We start from the raw sequence: 20,631 nt of genomic DNA on the forward strand, positions 1-20,631 counted from the left end.
ACATTCTAAACAGACTACATTCCAACCTGACTACATTCTACACCGACTACATTCTACACCGACTACATTCCAACCTGACGACATTCTACACCGACTACATTCCAACCTGACTACATTCTAAACCGACTACATTCCAACCTGACAACATTCTAAACCGACTACATTCCAACCTGACTACATTCCAACCTGACTACATTCTAAACCGACTACATTCCAACCTGACAACATTCTGCACCGACTACATTCCAACCTGACTACATTCCAACCTGACTACATTCTACACCGACTACATTCCAACCTGACTACATTCTACACCGACTACATTCTACACCGACTACATTCCAACCTGACTACATTCTAAACAGACTACATTCCAACCTGACTACATACTACACCGACTACATTCCAACCTGACCACATTCTACACCGACTACATTCCAACCTGACTACATTCTAAATCGACTACATTCTACACCGACTACATTCCAACCTGACTACATTCTAAACCGACTACATTCTACACCGACTACATTCCAACCTGACTACATTCTACACCGACTACATTCCAACCTGACTACATTCTAAACCGACTACATTCTACACCGACTACATTCCAACCTGACTACATTCTAAACCGACTACATTCTACACCGACTACATTCCAACCTGACTACATTCCAAACAGAGTACATTCTACACCGACTACATTCCAACCTGACTACATTCTACACCGACTACATTCCAACCTGACTGCATTCTAAACCGACTACATTCTACACCGACTACATTCCAACCTGACTACATTCCAACCTGACTACATTCTACACCGACTACATTCCAACCTGACTACACTCTAAACCGACTACATTCTACACCGACTACATTCCAACCTGACTACATTCTAAACCGACTACATTCTACACCGACTACATTCCAACCTGACTACATTCTGAACCGACTACATTCTACACCGACTACATTCCAACCTGACTACATTCTACACCGACTACATTCTACACCGACTACATTCCAACCTGACTACATTCTACACTGACTACATTCCAACCTGACTACATTCCAACCTGACTACATTCTACACCGACTACATTCCAACCTGACTACATTCCAACCTGACTACATTCTACACCGACTGCATTCCAACCTGACTACATTCTACACCGACTACATTCCAACCTGACTACATTCCAACCTGACTACATTCTACACCGACTACATTCCAACCTGACTACATTCCAACCTGACTACATTCTACACCGACTACATTCCAACCTGACTACATTCTACACCGACTACATTCTACACCGACTACATTCCAACCTGACTACATTCTAAACAGACTACATTCCAACCTGACTACATTCTACACCGACTACATTCTACACCGACTACATTCCAACCTGACTACATTCTAAACAGACTACTTTCCAACCTGACTACATTCTAAACCGACTACATTCCAACCTGACAACATTCTAAACCGACTACATTCCAACCTGACTACATTCTACACCGACTACATTCTACACCGACTACATTCCAACCTGACTACATTCTACACCGACTACATTCTACACCGACTACATTCCAACCTGACTACATTCTACACTGACTACATTCCAACCTGACTACATTCCAACCTGACTACATTCTACACTGACTACATTCCAACCTGACTACATTCCAACCTGACTACATTCCAACCTGACTACATTCTACACCGACTACATTCCAACCTGACTACATTCCAACCTGACTACATTCTGCACCGACTACATTCCAACCTGACTACATTCCAACCTGACTACATTCTACACCGACTACATTCCAACCTGACTACATTCTACACCGACTACATTCTACACCGACTACATTCCAACCTGACTACATTCTAAACAGACTACATTCCAACCTGACTACATTCTACACCGACTACATTCTACACCGACTACATTCCAACCTGACTACATTCTACACCGACTACATTCTACACCGACTACATTCCAACCTGACTACATTCTAAACAGACTACATTCTACACCGACTACATTCCAACCTGACTACATTCTAAACCGACTACATTCCAACCTGACAACATTCTAAACCGACTACATTCCAACCTGACTACATTCCAACCTGACTACATTCTAAACCGACTACATTCCAACCTGACAACATTCTGCACCGACTACATTCCAACCTGACTACATTCCAACCTGACTACATTCTACACCGACTACATTCCAACCTGACTACATTCTACACCGACTACATTCTACACCGACTACATTCCAACCTGACTACATTCTAAACAGACTACATTCCAACCTGACTACATTCTACACCGACTACATTCTGCACCGACTACATTCCAACCTGACTACATTCCAACCTGACTACATTCTAAACCGACTACATTCCAACCTGACAACATTCTAAACCGACTACATTCTACACCGACTACATTCCAACCCGACTACATTCTACACCGACTACATTCCAAACAGACGACATTCTAAACCGACTACATTCCAAACAGACGACATTCTAAACCGACTACATTCCAACCTGACAACATTCTAAACCGACTACATTCTACACCGACTACATTCCAACCCGACTACATTCTACACCGACTACATTCCAACCTGACTACATTCTAAACCGACTACATTCCAAACAGACGACATTCTAAACCGACTACATTCCAAACCTACTACATTCTAAACCGACTGCATTCTACACCTACTACATTCTAAACCGACTACATTCCAAACCTACTACATTCCAAACCGACTGCATTCTAAACCGACTACATTCCAAACCTACTACATTCTAAACCGACTACATTCTACACCTACTACATTCTAAACCGACTACATTCCAAACCTACTACATTCCAAACCGACTACATTCTACACCGACTACATTCTAAACCGACTACATTGCAAACCTACTACATTCGAAACCGTCTGCATTCCAAAACGACTACATTCCAAACCGACAGCATTCTAAACCGACTACATTCTAAACCGACTACATTCTACACCGACTACATTCCAAACCGACTACATTCTACACCGACTACATTCTACACCGACTACATTCTAAACCGACTACATTCCAAACCGTCTACATTCTAAACCTACTACATTCCAAACCGACTACATTCTACACCGACTACATTCTACACCGACTACATTCTAAACCGACTACATTGCAAACCTACTACATTCGAAACCGTCTGCATTCCAAAACGACTACATTCCAAACCGACAGCATTCTAAACCGACTACATTCTAAACCGACTACATTCTACACCGACTACATTCCAAACCGACTACATTCTACACCGACTACATTCTACACCGACTACATTCTACACCGACTACATTCTAAACCGACTACATTCCAAACCGTCTACATTCTAAACCGACTACATTCCAAACCTACTACATTCCAAACCGACTGCATTCTAAACCGACTACATTCCAAACCTACTACATTCTAAACCGACTACATTCTACACCTACTACATTCGAAACTGACTACATTCTAAACCTACTACATTCCAAACCGACTACATTCTACACCGACTACATTCGAAACCGACTACATTCCAAACTGACTCCATTCTAAACCGACTACATTCTAAACAGACTACATTCCAAACCGACTACATTCCAACCTGACTACATTCCAAACCTACTACATTCTAAACCGACTACATTCTAAACCGACTACATTCTAAACCGACTGCATTCCAACCTGACTACATTCCAAACCGACGACATTCTACACCGACTACATTCGAAACTGACTACATTCTAAACCTACTACATTCCAAACCGACTACATTCGAAACCGACTACATTCCAAACTGACTACATTCTAAACCGACTACATTCTAAACCGACTACATGCTCCACCGACTACATTCCAACCTGACTACATTCTACACCAACTACATTCCAACCTGACTACATTCTACACCGACTACATTCCAACCTGACTACATTCTAAACCGACTACATTCTACACCGACTACATTCCAACCTGACTACATTCTAAACCGACTACATTCTGCACCGACTACATTCCAACCTGACTACATTCTGAACCGACTACATTCTACACCGACTACATTCCAACCTGACTACATTCTACACCGACTACATTCTACACCGACTACATTCCAACCTGACTACATTCTACACTGACTACATTCCAACCTGACTACATTCCAACCTGACGACATTCTACACCGACTACATTCCAACCTGACTACATTCCAACCTGACTACATTCTACACCGACTGCATTCCAACCTGACTACATTCCAACCTGACTACATTCTGCACCGACTACATTCCAACCTGACTACATTCCAACCTGACTACATTCTACACCGACTACATTCCAACCTGACTACATTCTAAACAGACTACATTCTACACCGACTACATTCCAACCTGACTACATTCTAAACAGACTACATTCCAACCTGACTACATTCTACACCGACTACATTCTACACCGACTACATTCCAAACTGACTACATTCTACACCGACTACATTCTACACCGACTACATTCCAACCTGACTACATTCTACACCGACTACATTCTAAACCGACTACATTCCAACCTGACAACATTCTAAACCGACTACATTCCAACCTGACAACATTCTACACCGACTACATTCTACACCGACTACATTCCAACCCGACTACATTCTACACCGACTACATTCCAACCTGACTACATTCTACACCGACTACATTCTACACCGACTACATTCCAACCTGACTACATTCTACACTGACTACATTCCAACCTGACTACATTCTACACCGACTACATTCCAACCTGACTACATTCCAACCTGACTACATTCTACACCGACTGCATTCCAACCTGACTACATTCCAACCTGACTACATTCTACACCGACTACATTCCAACCTGACTACATTCCAACCTGACTACATTCTACACCGACTGCATTCCAACCTGACTACATTCCAACCTGACTACATTCTACACTGACTACATTCCAACCTGACTACATTCTACACCGACTACATTCCAACCTGACTACATTCCAACCTGACTACATTCTACACCGACTGCATTCCAACCTGACTACATTCCAACCTGACTACATTCTACACCGACTACATTCCAACCTGACTACATTCCAACCTGACTACATTCTACACCGACTGCATTCCAACCTGACTACATTCCAACCTGACTACATTCTGCATCGACTACATTCCAACCTGACTACATTCCAACCTGACTACATTCTACACCGACTACATTCTACACCGACTACATTCCAACCTGACTACATTCTAAACAGACTACATTCCAACCTGACTACATTCTACACCGACTACATTCTACACCGACTACATTCCAACCTGACTACATTCTACACCGACTACATTCTACACCGACTACATTCCAACCTGACTACATTCTAAACAGACTACATTCCAACCTGACTACATTCTAAACCGACTACATTCCAACCTGACAACATTCTAAACCGACTACATTCCAACCTGACTACATTCCAACCTGACTACATTCTAAACCGACTACATTCCAACCTGACAACATTCTGCACCGACTACATTCCAACCTGACTACATTCCAACCTGACTACATTCTACACCGACTACATTCCAACCTGACTACATTCTACACCGACTACATTCTACACCGACTACATTCCAACCTGACTACATTCTAAACAGACTACATTCCAACCTGACTACATTCTACACCGACTACATTCCAACCTGACTACATTCTACACCGACTACATTCCAACCTGACTACATTCTAAACCGACTACATTCTACACCGACTACATTCCAACCTGACTACATTCTAAACCGACTACATTCTACACCGACTACATTCCAACCTGACTACATTCTACACCGACTACATTCCAACCTGACTGCATTCTACACCGACTACATTCCAACCTGACTACATTCTAAACCGACTACATTCTACACCGACTACATTCCAACCTGACTACATTCTAAACCGACTACATTCTACACCGACTACATTCCAACCCGACTACATTCTACACCGACTACATTCCAACCTGACAACATTCTAAACCGACTACATTCCAACCTGACTACATTCCAACCTGACTACATTCTAAACCGACTACATTCCAACCTGACAACATTCTGCACCGACTACATTCCAACCTGACTACATTCCAACCTGACTACATTCTTCACCGACTACATTCCAACCTGACTACATTCTACACCGACTACATTCCAACCTGACTGCATTCTAAACCGACTACATTCTACACCGACTACATTCCAACCTGACTACATTCTACACCGACTACATTCCAACCTGACTACACTCTAAACCGACTACATTCTACACCGACTACATTCCAACCTGACTACATTCTAAACTGACTACATTCTACACCGACTACATTCCAACCTGACTACATTCTGAACCGACTACATTCTACACCGACTACATTCCAACCTGACTACATTCTACACCGACTACATTCTACACCGACTACATTCCAACCTGACTACATTCTACACTGACTACATTCCAACCTGACTACATTCCAACCTGACTACATTCTGAACCGACTACATTCTACACCGACTACATTCCAACCTGACTACATTCTACACCGACTACATTCTACACCGACTACATTCCAACCTGACTACATTCTACACTGACTACATTCCAACCTGACTACATTCCAACCTGACTACATTCTACACCGACTACATTCCAACCTGACTACATTCCAACCTGACTACATTCTACACCGACTACATTCCAACCTGACTACATTCTACACCGACTACATTCTACACCGACTACATTCCAACCTGACTACATTCTAAACAGACTACATTCCAACCTGACTACATTCTACACCGACTACATTCTACACCGACTACATTCCAACCTGACTACATTCTACACCGACTACATTCCAACCTGACTACATTCTACACCGACTACATTCTACACCGACTACATTCCAACCTGACTACATTCTAAACAGACTACATTCCAACCTGACTACATTCTACACCGACTACATTCTACACCGACTACATTCCAACCTGACTACATTCTAAACCGACTACATTCCAACCTGACAACATTCTAAACCGACTACATTCCAACCTGACTACATTCTACACCGACTACATTCTACACCGACTACATTCCAACCTGACTACATTCTACACTGACTACATTCCAACCTGACTACATTCCAACCTGACTACATTCTACACCGACTACATTCCAACCTGACTACATTCTACACCGACTACATTCCAACCTGACTACATTCCAACCTGACTACATTCTACACCGACTACATTCCAACCTGACTACATTCCAACCTGACTACATTCCACACCGACTGCATTCCAACCTGACTACATTCCAACCTGACTACATTCTGCACCGACTACATTCCAACCTGACTACATTCCAACCTGACTACATTCTACACCGACTACATTCCAACCTGACTACATTCTACACCGACTACATTCTACACCGACTACATTCCAACCTGACTACATTCTAAACAGACTACATTCCAACCTGACTACATTCTACACCGACTACATTCTACACCGACTACATTCCAACCTGACTACATTCTACACCGACTACATTCTACACCGACTACATTCCAACCTGACTACATTCTAAACAGACTACATTCCAACCTGACTACATTCTAAACCGACTACATTCCAACCTGACAACATTCTAAACCGACTACATTCCAACCTGACTACATTCCAACCTGACTACATTCTACACCGACTACATTCCAACCTGACTACATTCTACACCGACTACATTCTACACCGACTACATTCCAACCTGACTACATTCTACACTGACTACATTCCAACCTGACTACATTCTACACCGACTACATTCCAACCTGACTACATTCCAACCTGACTACATTCTACACCGACTGCATTCCAACCTGACTACATTCCAACCTGACTACATTCTACACCGACTACATTCCAACCTGACTACATTCCAACCTGACTACATTCTACACCGACTGCATTCCAACCTGACTACATTCCAACCTGACTACATTCTACACTGACTACATTCCAACCTGACTACATTCTACACCGACTACATTCCAACCTGACTACATTCCAACCTGACTACATTCTACACCGACTGCATTCCAACCTGACTACATTCCAACCTGACTACATTCTACACCGACTACATTCCAACCTGACTACATTCCAACCTGACTACATTCTACACCGACTGCATTCCAACCTGACTACATTCCAACCTGACTACATTCTGCATCGACTACATTCCAACCTGACTACATTCCAACCTGACTACATTCTACACCGACTACATTCTACACCGACTACATTCCAACCTGACTACATTCTAAACAGACTACATTCCAACCTGACTACATTCTACACCGACTACATTCTACACCGACTACATTCCAACCTGACTACATTCTACACCGACTACATTCTACACCGACTACATTCCAACCTGACTACATTCTAAACAGACTACATTCCAACCTGACTACATTCTAAACCGACTACATTCCAACCTGACAACATTCTAAACCGACTACATTCCAACCTGACTACATTCCAACCTGACTACATTCTAAACCGACTACATTCCAACCTGACAACATTCTGCACCGACTACATTCCAACCTGACTACATTCCAACCTGACTACATTCTACACCGACTACATTCCAACCTGACTACATTCTACACCGACTACATTCTACACCGACTACATTCCAACCTGACTACATTCTAAACAGACTACATTCCAACCTGACTACATTCTACACCGACTACATTCCAACCTGACTACATTCTACACCGACTACATTCCAACCTGACTACATTCTAAACCGACTACATTCTACACCGACTACATTCCAACCTGACTACATTCTAAACCGACTACATTCTACACCGACTACATTCCAACCTGACTACATTCTACACCGACTACATTCCAACCTGACTGCATTCTACACCGACTACATTCCAACCTGACTACATTCTAAACCGACTACATTCTACACCGACTACATTCCAACCTGACTACATTCTAAACCGACTACATTCTACACCGACTACATTCCAACCCGACTACATTCTACACCGACTACATTCCAACCTGACAACATTCTAAACCGACTACATTCCAACCTGACTACATTCCAACCTGACTACATTCTAAACCGACTACATTCCAACCTGACAACATTCTGCACCGACTACATTCCAACCTGACTACATTCCAACCTGACTACATTCTTCACCGACTACATTCCAACCTGACTACATTCTACACCGACTACATTCCAACCTGACTGCATTCTAAACCGACTACATTCTACACCGACTACATTCCAACCTGACTACATTCTACACCGACTACATTCCAACCTGACTACACTCTAAACCGACTACATTCTACACCGACTACATTCCAACCTGACTACATTCTAAACTGACTACATTCTACACCGACTACATTCCAACCTGACTACATTCTGAACCGACTACATTCTACACCGACTACATTCCAACCTGACTACATTCTACACCGACTACATTCTACACCGACTACATTCCAACCTGACTACATTCTACACTGACTACATTCCAACCTGACTACATTCCAACCTGACTACATTCTGAACCGACTACATTCTACACCGACTACATTCCAACCTGACTACATTCTACACCGACTACATTCTACACCGACTACATTCCAACCTGACTACATTCTACACTGACTACATTCCAACCTGACTACATTCCAACCTGACTACATTCTACACCGACTACATTCCAACCTGACTACATTCCAACCTGACTACATTCTACACCGACTACATTCCAACCTGACTACATTCTACACCGACTACATTCTACACCGACTACATTCCAACCTGACTACATTCTAAACAGACTACATTCCAACCTGACTACATTCTACACCGACTACATTCTACACCGACTACATTCCAACCTGACTACATTCTACACCGACTACATTCCAACCTGACTACATTCTACACCGACTACATTCTACACCGACTACATTCCAACCTGACTACATTCTAAACAGACTACATTCCAACCTGACTACATTCTACACCGACTACATTCTACACCGACTACATTCCAACCTGACTACATTCTAAACCGACTACATTCCAACCTGACAACATTCTAAACCGACTACATTCCAACCTGACTACATTCTACACCGACTACATTCTACACCGACTACATTCCAACCTGACTACATTCTACACTGACTACATTCCAACCTGACTACATTCCAACCTGACTACATTCTACACCGACTACATTCCAACCTGACTACATTCTACACCGACTACATTCCAACCTGACTACATTCCAACCTGACTACATTCTACACCGACTACATTCCAACCTGACTACATTCCAACCTGACTACATTCCACACCGACTGCATTCCAACCTGACTACATTCCAACCTGACTACATTCTGCACCGACTACATTCCAACCTGACTACATTCCAACCTGACTACATTCTACACCGACTACATTCCAACCTGACTACATTCTACACCGACTACATTCTACACCGACTACATTCCAACCTGACTACATTCTACACCGACTACATTCTACACCGACTACATTCCAACCTGACTACATTCTAAACAGACTACATTCCAACCTGACTACATTCTAAACCGACTACATTCCAACCTGACAACATTCTAAACCGACTACATTCCAACCTGACTACATTCCAACCTGACTACATTCTGCACCGACTACATTCCAACCTGACTACATTCCAACCTGACTACATTCTACACCGACTACATTCCAACCTGACTACATTCTACACCGACTACATTCTACACCGACTACATTCCAACCTGACTACATTCTAAACAGACTACATTCCAACCTGACTACATTCTACACCGACTACATTCTACACCGACTACATTCCAACCTGACTACATTCTACACCGACTACATTCTACACCGACTACATTCCAACCTGACTACATTCTAAACCGACTACATTCCAACCTGACAACATTCTGCACCGACTACATTCCAACCTGACTACATTCCAACCTGACTACATTCTACACCGACTACATTCCAACCTGACTACATTCTACACCGACTACATTCTACACCGACTACATTCCAACCTGACTACATTCTAAACAGACTACATTCCAACCTGACTACATTCTACACCGACTACATTCTGCACCGACTACATTCCAACCTGACTACATTCTACACCGACTACATTCTAACCTGACTACATTCTAAACCGACTACATTCCAACCTGACAACATTCTAAACCGACTACATTCTACACCGACTACATTCCAACCCGACTACATTCTACACCGACTACATTCCAAACAGACGACATTCTAAACCGACTACATTCCAAACAGACGACATTCTAAACCGACTACATTCCAACCTGACAACATTCTAAACCGACTACATTCTACACCGACTACATTCTAAACCGACTACATTCTACACCGACTACATTCCAACCCGACTACATTCTACACCGACTACATTCCAACCTGACAACATTCTACACCGACTACATTCCAAACAGACGACATTCTAAACCGACTACATTCTACACCGACTACATTCCAACCTGACAACATTCTAAACCGACTACATTCTACACCGACTACATTCCAACCCGACTACATTCTACACCGACTACATTCCAACCCGACTACATTCTAAACCGACTACATTCCAAACAGACGACATTCTAAACCGACTACATTCCAAACCTACTACATTCTAAACCGACTGCATTCTAAACCGACGACATTCTAAACCTACTACATTCCAAACCGACTGCATTCTAAACCGACTACATTCCAAACCTACTACATTCTAAACCGACTACATTCTACACCTACTACATTCTAAACCGACTACATTCCAAACCTACTACATTCCAAACCGACTACATTCTACACCGACTACATTCTAAACCGACTACATTGCAAACCTACTACATTCTAAACCGTCTGCATTCCAAAACGACTACATTCCAAACCGACAGCATTCTAAACCGACTACATTCTAAACCGACTACATTCTACACCGACTACATTCCAAACCGACTACATTCTACACCGACTACATTCTACACCGACTACATTCTAAACCGACTACATTCCAAACCGTCTACATTCTAAACCGACGACATTCCAAACCTACTACATTCCAAACCGACTACATTCTAAACCTACTACATTCCAAACCGACTACATTCTACACCGACTACATTCGAAACCGACTACATTCCAAACTGACTCCATTCTAAACCGACTACATTCTAAACCGACTACATTCTAAACCGACTACATTCCAAACCGACTACATTCCAACCTGACTACATTCCAAACCTACTACATTCTAAACCGACTACATTCTAAACCGACTACATTCTAAACCGACTGCATTCCAACCTGACTACATTCCAAACCGACGACATTCTAAACCGACTACATTCCAAACTGACTCCATTCTAAACCGACTACATTCTAAACCGACTACATTCTAAACCGACTACATTCTAAACCGACTGCATTCCAACCTGACTACATTCCAAACCGACGACATTCTACACCGACTACATTCGAAACTGACTACATTCTAAACCTACTACATTCCAAACCGACTACATTCGAAACCGACTACATTCCAAACTGACTACATTCTAAACCGACTACATTCTAAACCGACTACATGCTCCACCGACTACATTCCAACCTGACTACATTCTACACCGACTACATTCCAACCTGACTACATTCTACACCGACTACATTCCAACCTGACTACATTCTAAACCGACTACATTCTACACCGACTACATTCCAACCTGACTACATTCTAAACCGACTACATTCTACACCGACTACATTCCAACCTGACTACATTCTAAACCGACTACATTCTACACCGACTACATTCCAACCTGACTACATTCTAAACCGACTACATTCTACACCGACTACATTCCAACCTGACTACATTCTGAACCGACTACATTCTACACCGACTACATTCCAACCTGACTACATTCTACACCGACTACATTCTACACCGACTACATTCCAACCTGACTACATTCTACACTGACTACATTCCAACCTGACTACATTCCAACCTGACTACATTCTACACCGACTACATTCCAACCTGACTACATTCCAACCTGACTACATTCTACACCGACTGCATTCCAACCTGACTACATTCCAACCTGACTACATTCTGCACCGACTACATTCCAACCTGACTACATTCCAACCTGACTACATTCTACACCGACTACATTCCAACCTGACTACATTCTACACCGACTACATTCTACACCGACTACATTCCAACCTGACTACATTCTAAACAGACTACATTCCAACCTGACTACATTCTACACCGAGTACATTCTACACCGACTACATTCCAACCTGACTACATTCTACACCGACTACATTCTACACCGACTACATTCCAACCTGACTACATTCTAAACCGACTACATTCCAACCTGACTACATTCTACACCGACTACATTCTACACCGACTACATTCCAACCTGACTACATTCTACACTGACTACATTCCAACCTGACTACATTCCAACCTGGCTACATTCTACACCGACTACATTCCAACCTGACTACATTCTACACCGACTACATTCCAACCTGACTACATTCCAACCTGACTACATTCTGCACCGACTACATTCCAACCTGACTACATTCCAACCTGACTACATTCTACACCGACTACATTCCAACCTGACTACATTCTACACCGACTACATTCTACACCGACTACATTCCAACCTGACTACATTCTAAACAGACTACATTCCAACCTGACTACATTCTACACCGACTACATTCTACACCGACTACATTCCAACCTGACTACATTCTACACCGACTACATTCTACACCGACTACATTCCAACCTGACTACATTCTAAACAGACTACATTCCAACCTGACTACATTCTAAACCGACTACATTCCAACCTGACAACATTCTAAACCGACTACATTCCAACCTGACTACATTCCAACCTGACTATATTCTAAACCGACTACATTCCAACCTGACAACATTCTGCACCGACTACATTCCAACCTGACTACATTCCAACCTGACTACATTCTACACCGACTACATTCCAACCTGACTACATTCTACACCGACTACATTCTACACCGACTACATTCCAACCTGACTACATTCTAAACAGACTACATTCCAACCTGACTACATTCTACACCGACTACATTCTGCACCGACTACATTCCAACCTGACTACATTCCAACCTGACTACATTCTAAACCGACTACATTCCAACCTGACAACATTCTAAACCGACTACATTCTACACCGACTACATTCCAACCCGACTACATTCTACACCGACTACATTCTACACCGACTACATTCTACACCGACTACATTCCAACCCGACTACATTCTACACCGACTACATTCCAACCTGACAACATTCTACACCGACTACATTCCAACCTGACAACATTCTAAACCGACGACATTCTAAACCGACTACATTCCAACCTGACAACATTCTAAACCGACTACATTCTACACCGACTACATTCTAAACCGACTACATTCTACACCAACTACATTCCAACCCGACTACATTCTACACCGACTACATTCCAACCTGACAACATTCTACACCGACTACATTCCAACCTGACAACATTCTAAACCGACTACATTCTACACCGACTACATTCCAACCCGACTACATTCTACACCGACTACATTCCAAACAGACGACATTCTAAACCGACTACATTCTACACCGACTACATTCCAACCTGACAACATTCTAAACCGACTACATTCTACACCGTCTACATTCCAACCCGACTACATTCTACACCGACTACATTCCAAACAGACGACATTCTAAACCGACTACATTCCAAACCTACTACATTCTAAACCGACTGCATTCTAAACCGACGACATTCTAAACCTACTACATTCCAAACCGACTGCATTCTAAACCGACTACATTCCAAACCTACTACATTCTAAACCGACTACATTCTACACCTACTACATTCTAAACCGACTACATTCCAAACCTACTACATTCCAAACCGACTACATTCTACACCGACTACATTCTAAACCGACTACATTGCAAACCTACTACATTCTAAACCGTCTGCATTCCAAAACGACTACATTCCAAACCGACAGCATTCTAAACCGACTACATTCTAAACCGACTACATTCTACACCGACTACATTCCAAACCGACTACATTCTACACCGACTACATTCTACACCGACTACATTCTAAACCGACTACATTCCAAACTGTCTACATTCTAAACCGACGACATTCCAAACCTACTACATTCCAAACCGACTACATTCTAAACCTACTACATTCCAAACCGACTACATTCTACACCGACTACATTCGAAACCGACTACATTCCAAACTGACTCCATTCTAAACCGACTACATTCTAAACCGACTACATTCTAAACCGACTACATTCCAAACCGACTACATTCCAACCTGACTACATTCCAAACCTACTACATTCTAAACCGACTACATTCTAAACCGACTACATTCTAAACCGACTGCATTCCAACCTGACTACATTCCAAACCGACGACATTCTACACCGACTACATTCGAAACTGACTACATTCTAAACCTACTACATTCCAAACCGACTACATTCCAAACCGACTACATTCCAAACTGACTACATTCTAAACCGACTACATTCTAAACCGACTACATGCTCCACCGACTACATTCCAACCTGACTACATTCTACACCGACTACATTCCAACCTGACTACATTCTACACCGACTACATTCCAACCTGACTACATTCTAAACCGACTACATTCTACACCGACTACATTCCAACCTGACTACATTCTAAACCGACTACATTCTACACCGACTACATTCCAACCTGACTACATTCTAAACCGACTACATTCTACACCGACTACATTCCAACCTGACTACATTCTGAACCGACTACATTCTACACCGACTACATTCCAACCTGACTACATTCTACACCGACTACATTCTACACCGACTACATTCCAACCTGACTACATTCTACACTGACTACATTCCAACCTGACTACATTCCAACCTGACTACATTCTACACCGACTACATTCCAACCTGACTACATTCCAACCTGACTACATTCTACACCGACTGCATTCCAACCTGACTACATTCCAACCTGACTACATTCTGCACCGACTACATTCCAACCTGACTACATTCCAACCTGACTACATTCTACACCGACTACATTCCAACCTGACTACATTCTACACCGACTACATTCTACACCGACTACATTCCAACCTGACTACATTCTAAACAGACTACATTCCAACCTGACTACATTCTACACCGACTACATTCTAGACCGACTACATTCCAACCTGACTACATTCTACACCGACTACATTCTACACCGACTACATTCCAACCTGACTACATTCTAAACAGACTACATTCCAACCTGACTACATTCTAAACCGACTACATTCCAACCTGACAACATTCTAAACCGACTACATTCCAACCTGACAACATTCTACACCGACTACATTCTACACCGACTACATTCCAACCCGACTACATTCTACACCGACTACATTCCAACCTGACTACATTCTAAACAGACTACATTCCAACCTGACTACATTCTACACCGACTACATTCTACACCGACTACATTCCAACCTGACTACATTCTACACCGACTACATTCTACACCGACTACATTCCAACCTGACTACATTCTAAACCGACTACATTCTACACCGACTACATTCTACACCGACTACATTCTACACCGACTACATTCCAACCTGACTACATTCTACACCGACTACATTCTACACCGACTACATTCCAACCTGACTACATTCTAAACAGACTACATTCCAACCTGACTACATTCTAAACCGACTACATTCCAACCTGACAACATTCTAAACCGACTACATTCCAACCTGACTACATTCTACACCGACTACATTCTACACCGACTACATTCCAACCTGACTCCATTCTACACTGACTACATTCCAACCTGACTACATGCCAACCTGACTACATTCTACACCGACTGCATTCCAACCTGACTACATTCCAACCTGACTACATTCTGCACCGACTACATTCCAACCTGACTACATTCCAACCTGACTACATTCTACACCGACTACATTCCAACCTGACTACATTCTACACCGACTACATTCTACACCGACTACATTCCAACCTGACTACATTCTAAACAGACTACATTCCAACCTGACTACATTCTACACCGACTACATTCCAACCTGACTACATTCTAAACAGACTACATTCCAACCTGACAACATTCTAAACAGACTACATTCCAACCTGACTACATTCTACACCGACTACATTCCAACCTGACTACATTCTAAACAGACTACATTCCAACCTGACTACATTCTACACCGACTACATTCTACACCGACTACATTCCAACCTGACTACATTCTACACCGACTACATTCTACACCGACTACATTCCAACCTGACTACATTCTAAACAGACTACATTCCAACCTGACTACATTCTAAACCGACTACATTCCAACCTGACAACATTCTAAACCGACTACATTCCAACCTGACAACATTCTACACCGACTACATTCTACACCGACTACATTCCAACCTGACTACATTCCAACCTGACTACATTCTAAACCGACTACATTCCAACCTGACTACATTCTAAACCGACTACATTCCAACCTGACTACATTCTAAACCGACTACATTCCAACCTGACTACATTCCAACCTGACTACATTCTAAACCGACTACATTCCAACCTGACTACATTCTACACCGACTACCAAGAGCGACGTCTCAATTCATTCCATCTTCGCTGCCTTCGGAGAATGCTTGGCATCAGGTGGCAGGACTATATCTCCAACACAGAAGTCCTTGAAGCGGCCAACATCCCCAGCTTATACACACTACTGAGTCAGCGGCGCTTGAGATGGCTTGGCCATGTGAGCCGCATGGAAGATGGCAGGATCCCCAAAGACACATTGGACAGCGAGCTCGCCACTGGTATCAGACCCGCCGGCCGTCCATGTCTCCGTTATAAAGACGTCTGCAAACGCGACATGAAATCGTGTGACATTGATCACAAGTCGTGGGAGTCAGTTGCCAGCATTCGCCAGAGCTGGCGGGCAGCCATAAAGACAGGGCTAAATTGTGGCGAGTCGAAGAGACTTAGTAGTTGGCAGGAAAAAAGACAGAGGCGCAAGGGGAGAGCCAACTGTGCAACAGCCCCAACAAACAAATTTCTCTGCAGCACCTGTGGAAGAGCCTGTCACTCCAGAATTGGCCTTTATAGCCACTCCAGGCGCTGCTTCACAAACCACTGACCACCTCCAGGCACGTATCCATTGTCTCTCGAGATAAGGAGGCCCAAAAGAAAGAAGAACATTCCAACCTGACTACATTCTAAACCGACTACATTCTACACCGACTACATTCTAAACCGACTACATTCCAAACCTACTACATTCCAAACCGACTACATTCTACACCGACTACATTCTAAACCGACTACATTGCAAACCTACTACATTCTAAACCGTCTGCATTCCAAAACGACTACATTCCAAACCGACAGCATTCTAAACCGACTACATTCTAAACCGACTACATTCCAACCTGACTACATTCCAACCTGACTACATTCTACACCGACTACATTCCAACCTGACTACATTCTACACCGACTACATTCTACACCGACTACATTCCAAACTGACTACATTCTAAACTGACTACATTCCAAACAGACGACATTCTAAATCGACTACATTCCAAACCTACTACATTCTACACCGACTACATTCTACACCGACTACATTCCAACCTGACTACATTCCAACCTGACTACATTCTAAACCGACTACATTCCAAACAGACGACATTCTAAACCGACTACATTCGAAACAGACGACATTCTAAACCGACTACATTCCAACCTGACAACATTCTAAACCGACTACATTCTACACCGACTACATTCCAACCCGACTACATTCTACACCGACTACATTCCAACCTGACTACATTCTAAACCGACTACATTCTACACCGACTACATTCCAAACTGACTACATTCTAAACTGACTACATTCCAAACAGACGACATTCTAAATCGACTACATTCCAAACCTACTACATTCTAAACCGACTGCATTCTAAACCGACGACATTCTAAACCTACTACATTCCAAACCGACTGCATTCTAAACCGACTACATTCCAAACCTACTACATTCTAAACCGACTACATTCTACACCTACTACATTCTAAACCGACTACATTCCAAACCTACTACATTCCAAACCGACTACATTCTACACCGACTACATTCTAAACCGACTACATTGCAAACCTACTACATTCTAAACCGTCTGCATTCCAAAACGACTACATTCCAAACCGACAGCATTCTAAACCGACTACATTCTAAACCGACTACATTCTACACCGACTACATTCCAAACCGACTACATTCTACACCGACTACATTCTACACCGACTACATTCTAAACCGACTACATTCCAAACCGTCTACATTCTAAACCGACTACATTCCAAACCTACTACATTCCAAACCGACTGCATTCTAAACCGACTACATTCCAAACCTACTACATTCTAAACCGACTACATTCTACACCTACTACATTCGAAACTGACTACATTCTAAACCTACTACATTCCAAACCGACTACATTCTACACCGACTACATTCGAAACCGACTACATTCCAAACTGACTCCATTCTAAACCGACTACATTCTAAACCGACTACATTCCAACCTGACTACATTCGAAACCGACTACATTCCAAACTGACTCCATTCTAAACCGACTACATTCTAAACCGACTACATTCTAAACCGACTACATTCCAAACCGACTACATTCCAACCTGACTACATTCCAAACCTACTACATTCTAAACCGACTACATTCTAAACCGACTACATTCTAAACCGACTGCATTCCAACCTGACTACATTCCAAACCGACGACATTCTACACCGACTACATTCGAAACAGACGACATTCTAAACCGACTACATTCCAACCTGACAACATTCTAAACCGACTACATTCTACACCGACTACATTCCAACCCGACTACATTCTACACCGACTACATTCCAACCTGACTACATTCTAAACCGACTACATTCCAAACAGACGACATTCTAAACCGACTGCATTCTAAACCGACGACATTCTAAACCTACTACATTCCAAACCGAC

The sequence above is a fragment of the Heterodontus francisci genome, chromosome 3 (assembly GCF_036365525.1).
Source record: "Heterodontus francisci isolate sHetFra1 chromosome 3, sHetFra1.hap1, whole genome shotgun sequence".
Classification (NCBI taxonomy): Eukaryota; Metazoa; Chordata; class Chondrichthyes; order Heterodontiformes; family Heterodontidae; genus Heterodontus; species Heterodontus francisci.